The sequence below is a fragment of the Prionailurus viverrinus genome, chromosome F2 (assembly GCF_022837055.1).
Source record: "Prionailurus viverrinus isolate Anna chromosome F2, UM_Priviv_1.0, whole genome shotgun sequence".
Taxonomy (NCBI): domain Eukaryota; kingdom Metazoa; phylum Chordata; class Mammalia; order Carnivora; family Felidae; genus Prionailurus; species Prionailurus viverrinus.
Genome location: NC_062578.1, coordinates 11,108,831 through 11,115,039, shown reverse-complemented (window position 1 = coordinate 11,115,039; position 6,209 = coordinate 11,108,831).

Here is a 6,209-nt window from a genome sequence, read left to right as displayed (position 1 = left end):
CAGGTCGTGATCTCACAGTTTGTGGGATCGAGCCCCATGTCAGGTTCTGCACTGACAGCATGGAGCCTGCTTGGGATCCTCTGTCTCCCTTTCTGCACCTTACCTGCTCACCTGTGTGCATAGGTGTGTGCTCTACTCTGTAAATAAATAAACATTAAAAAGAATCAAAACCAGAGAAATGCCTCACTCCAGTGCTGGTCTCAGGTATTCATAAGGCAGTGTTTTAGTTTTAAGAGTTTACTTGAGGGGCACCTGGGTGGCTCAGTCAGTTAAGCATCCGACTTCGGCTCAGGTCACGATCTTGTGGTTCCTGAGTTCAAGCCCCGCATCCGACTGTGTGCTGACAGCTTGGACCCTGGAGCCTGCTTCGGATTCTGTGTCTCCCTCTCTCTCTGCCCCTCCCCCGCTCACACTCTGTCTCTCTCTTTCTCAAAAGTGAATAAACTTAAAAAAAAAAAAAAAAGAATGGACTTGAGAACATAAAGGTGGCAAATTCCAAACCCATTCCTCACCAAAACCAAATGGGAAGAGTGGAGGGTGGGGAAAAAAAGAAAAGATACGGAGCAAACCTGTCTGCACTGAGTCTTTCACCACCGGGCTCTGTTTTTGTCTCCACTGTTACTGGAGTCATCGTTCAGGATGACTTCCGTATCGCAGAAAACCCACCTGACAATCCAGTCTTTGGGTTCCTTGACATGTTCCTGCCTGAGGGTAATTTTACCCTTCCAGCTGCACAGTCTCCCTCAAACTACACTCGACTCCTGTGCCCCTTTCCTTCTCCCAAAATGTTGCTAGGGAAAAATACACAACTCTGCTGCCCGGTTTCATCTTAATTTGTGACTACAGAGTTCAAGCGAGTCCTTAGTACGTCTCTGCATTCTTACCTACTGTTCCCTAATCAGCTGACTCTCCCCTGTGACACATGCCTCTTTCTTGAGATCTCCTCCCTCTGTGTATACTCATCACCCTTTCTTCCATATAGTCATTATCTTCTCTTTTTAACCGAGGAAACATATGTAATTAGAAGAGGTCTAAGTAATACCAAATTTGCCATTGTTTCTGCATCTGCCTTGCTTCTGAGTTCAGTGGGTATACAGGTCCTGGACGTATCTAATGTAATCCCTCCGTTTATGTACGGGACTCCTAATCTATTCAAGCACTTTGCTCCTGCCATTATCCCTCTCTCTCCTCCAGCAATAAATTTACCCTCTCTACCGCTACCTAATCATCCCCCACCCTGCATCTGTATTTCATCTCAATTCACCTCTGCATATGTCCCTTTCTATTTAATCATTTTCAGCCCCTGAATTCCGTATTTATGCTTGATGGCAAACATTTGACACTCTATTTGTATTTCTTGTAGACATTTCATGCTGTCACAATGGATATTTTGATTTTAACCCTCCCCAAATTGCTTCCTCCCCCCCCCCATTATTTTCTTTCCCAGTAAATAGTACCATCATTTCATAGAGTGGCAAAGCATAAAAGGCTGGAAGCCTGACTTGTTTCTTTACTGATTCCAATCCATCCAATCTGGCCACTTTTAACAATGTCTACAATTGCCACTCTAGTCTAAGCTACCACCAACTCTTGATGGATATACTTAAGGATGGGCAGAATTAGGTATTTAGATTATTACTATCATCACCAAAAACATTTTTGATGCCTAGTTCATGCAATAAATTAACTTTCTGAATAGCAGAAATCTCGTAGGGTAGGGAATATTCACTTACTTTGTAGTAAGTGGCAGGGTTCTTCAGTTATAAATATGGTTCTTTCCTTTAAGGACTTTCAGTAATCACAAAAATAATAATATTCACTAGCAGTTTATACTCTTCCCCATACACGATTGACATTGTGCTTAAAGTTTGATATAAATTATCACATTTATTCTCTACAACCCGTTTTCACAGTAGGGATTTCTATCCCCAATTTAAAGCCGATAAATAAAGGTTCAAAAAAAATACCTTACTGGCAAAGGATCCCATGGCTGGTAAACGCTGTACCAGGCCATGCCCACGCTCACTACCACGTCAGAAACCCTCTTCCGTCTCACACTTTCACGTTTTAACATAGAAAGTTCCATGGCAATAGAAGAGACTAATAGAAATGCAGCATAACTTGTAGAGACTTCGAGAGTCATAGACAGAACATGTAGCCCGAAGCTCAGACCATCAATATCCGGTCAGTGAGACGCCTTTGTGGAGGAAGGGTTAGAGTTCAGCTTTGAAAGAAATATAGTGTGACAAAGAACTGGGCCCCACAGTAGCACAGCAAATGCACCCTTGTGATAGTGTGAACAAACCGGCAACTCATGTGGTAGCCAGAAGGTAGACCAAGAAGCAAAAGGTTCTTGAGCTTGAAGGGCAAAATCTGAGAGTTTATACATTATTCTGCAAGCAACATATTAACCAATTTTTCCTGTAGTGAACAACCTCGGAATCTCAGGGCCTTGCAAAAGCAAACCTTGACTTTCACGCACACAAGGCTGCGGGTAAACTGTGTTTCCCTGACTTTGATGGGGGTTGGCTGAGTCAGGCTGGACTCCAGGCTTCCAGCTCAGGATCTGGTGTGCTCGACCTGTCATCATTCTAGGGCTCGGCCTGAAGGTGCAGTGGCTACCAGGGGCATGCATTTCTCCCGGCAGATGACAGGCACATAAGACCTCAAGGGGACACGTGGGATGCCTCGCAGGCTTTGGCTTGGAACTTGTTGGCACGCTCTCGCTTCTGCCCCATTCCATTTGTAAAACGAGTCACATGGCCAAGTCCAAGTCCATAGTGGAAGGCACTACAGAATTCCAGGGAAAACCGGAGGAATGATGAAGAGGGAACAATAATCCATTCTACCACAGGCAATGCACAGCGTTTCAGGTATTCGAGAAGATCATTAGAAAAAGTAGGAACGACGTGAGATAGCGGTGGGGCCAGAAGGAGAGACTAGAATCCAAGAGATCAGACAGGAAATGACTCAGGAAGCCCAGGAAGCCGAAAAAATAGAAATACAATGCCGAATATCGAAGAAAGGTGATGAATTCGGTATCTTGTTTCAAAGTGAGTTCTGGTCCCATCTTAGAACCAGCCTCTCCAGATAAAAGGTTCAATCATAGGAAATGGGAGCGGTTTCTCTACTTCCTCCTAAACCCAGGCCGCCATGACATGGTTTGTATTTGGTCATGGCAATCAGTTACTGTGCTCCTATCAGCTTTACCTCTAGAGATTTCATGTGGACATGAAATGAGTGGTACACGGCAAATGCTCCTGTGTGTCCCCGGGGATCTCTGTGCACACCCTTCTCCAGGGCATTCACCATGCTGTCTTTAGTGGCCAATCTCTGGTTGCCTCTCAAGTGTACAATTTCTTTACTCACTTCGTATCCCCGGTGCCTCCAAAGGAGGCTGGGCTTTCAGTATGACATTTTCCAGCTCCCAACACAGAGGAAGGTGGGGAGAAGGGGGTTGTAATGGCTACTGAGTGAGCTAGTGTATTTGCCACGTTCAATAGTAACCACTATAATTTAGTGCTAAGAATGTGAACCTTGAACTCTGAGCTTATTTCAATTAATTTATTGTTCAATCCTTTGACAAATATAGCCAAGTGGCTGGGCTTGCAAAAAAACCTTCTGAGCATTGAAAATGCAATATTTAATATTTAAATGGAAAAACTGTCAGCTCTAAGTACAGCCCTGTAAAGAATGAAAACAATTTTCAAAGACAGTGAAAGAACCTGCTTCTCTGGCTACCGATCACCAGGAGAAAGGAAAAGAGACAGTAAAGAGAATGGCCAGGCAACAAGAAAGCTAGGTTTATTTTTAGTGTATCTTTTCTGCAGAAGGAAATGAAGACATTTTTTACAACAAAGACCATTTTGTAAGAGATTGGAACTTGTGTCCTTTCTGAAGTTATAGAATCACTGGAGAAAAATAAAGTGTTGGAAGTCGCCAAGAAAGTATAAAACTCAGTGAAGATTTTTGAAATAAAATGCAAAAAAAAGTAAAGATACATAAAGTTTCTTTGAAGAATTCTCAGAGGAAAACAATTTAAGTCGCCATTACAGATAACATTAATGCTTATGTATGGTGATGCTACAATATCATCTTAAGGTGTTATCTTGAAAACTGACCACAAGCATACAGATGTATACATTTTTTTTAAATATCAGAAGATGTTTGGAATATGTTTAGTTTGCACGTTTGGAATATGTTTAGTTTGCACTAGTCAAAAGTAAAACTGCTTACTAAAATCTACATTTGTTTTTCTTAAATTAGTAATTAATTTTTATTATCTTCCAAAGTATTTTTGCTAATGAACATTTTACAGTTTTTTCCCCTTCTTCTGTATTGTATTTTTAACTGGTAGAGGAGCAAAACAATTTGACCCGTGCATCAAAAGCAGAAGATAAGAGGGGCGCCTGGGTGGCTCAGTCGGTTGGGTGTCCGACTTTGGCTCAGCTCATGATCCTGTGGTTCATGAGTTCGAGCCCCATGTCGGCTCTGCTCTGACATTGCAGAGCCTGGAACCTGTTTCCGATTCTGTGTCTCCCTCTCTCTCTCTGCCCCTCCCTCGCTTGCTCTCTGTCTCTCTCTCTCAAAAATAAATAAACATTTTTTAAAAATTAAAAAAAAACACAGAAGATAAGTAAGGGCCCTTCCTTATTTCATATTTTCTTTATCATCCTGAGCTTACGCTCTAAGTTATCTTTGGTGGAAATGTGTGTCAAATGCCTTCATCTGAAACTATTGAATTACTAATTAAATAGATGTATTTATGCTATTTTAACTGAAAGAGGTGAATAATACACCTGGCTACTTTTAAAATGAATGTGAGAATAAATAGATGGAATTTTCCTGCTTAAGTGAAGGTTTGTGGGACGCATAGAAAATGAACAAGTGAAATGTTACAAATTTTGTCTCTATAACCCTGAAATCTGAAGACATTCCATTTTCTTATCTTGACCCATGTTTAACAGCACCTGGATTTCTGCCATATGACCACAGCCCTATTTCCATCACTGAAATTGTGGCAAGTCTGTGTGGGACTTACAACTTTTTCCCAGACTCTCATTTTTCCAATTTGCTGCTACTTGGTGACTGCGTGCTTTTTCCAAATTTTAGCAGCTTGGATGTATGGCCACGGATGGAAAAAACTAAGGATAAAAACCATGCACAATTCTGATCCCACAGTCATACCCACATGATTTAGGATATTCCTTCAGCAATGAATAAAGTGTTACTTATTACTTTTTTATTTTCATGTTATATAAATATATTTCATTTATTCAAGCATAAATAAATAACTCAAACAACCTCAACTATAGAGCAAATGTATAAAACATTAAGAGTACTCTGCTCATGCTTCTTTATTTGATTTTGATCCATTGGTTCAAACCAATCTCTCAGGGTTTTGTGGGACAAACTCTCAGTGTTCATATGCCCTTAGGAATGCTTTTCTTCATGATTGATTAAGAATTATAAAGCCCTCCGTGACCATGGTACGCTTCTTTCTTTGCTTTTAAAGTAACCCATCCCTTCTTAAACTTGCTTCAATGGATTATTCCTTTTGAAGGAAAACCCTACATTACGGAGCAAAACGTTCGTCTGGAAAGCACGGTGGTTTCGTTCAAACCTAACGATGGTGTCGTTCAAACCTAACAATGGTGTCAGACCAACCCGAATGCAATCCTGATTCTACCCACTGCTTCTGTATACCTCAGTCAGAAAGTGCATCTGCCTGAACTTCAGTTTCTTTATTTGTAACATTGGGATGATAGCACCACTTGAAAGTTTACTATTGGACTTGATGACGTACCTAAAGTACCTCCCATATTGTATGTTCCCAAAGATGCTGCATACTGTCTTCTTCTTTGTTCTTGTAAAAAAACAAAGTCACTCCAAATAACGAAGTAGCCCTTCTGTCCATGTGGTACTGTGTCTTTCCCAAATGGTTCCAGTAGAAATCCTCAGTCTAAGACTATGTAAATAAATAACAAACTTGCTGTTTAATTGGACCACATTGATTTTTTTTTTTTATGTCTGGGGAATTTGTTTGAAAATCACTTGTATAAAATTTCTACAAACACGTATATAATTTAAATACTTCACTCTTGACGATAAAAATACTTTATCCTCAAGCTAGTGCAAAACATTAGTTCAAACAGATCATTCTTCAAGTCTCCCTAGAGTGAAAATCATAGACAAATATTTATGATATG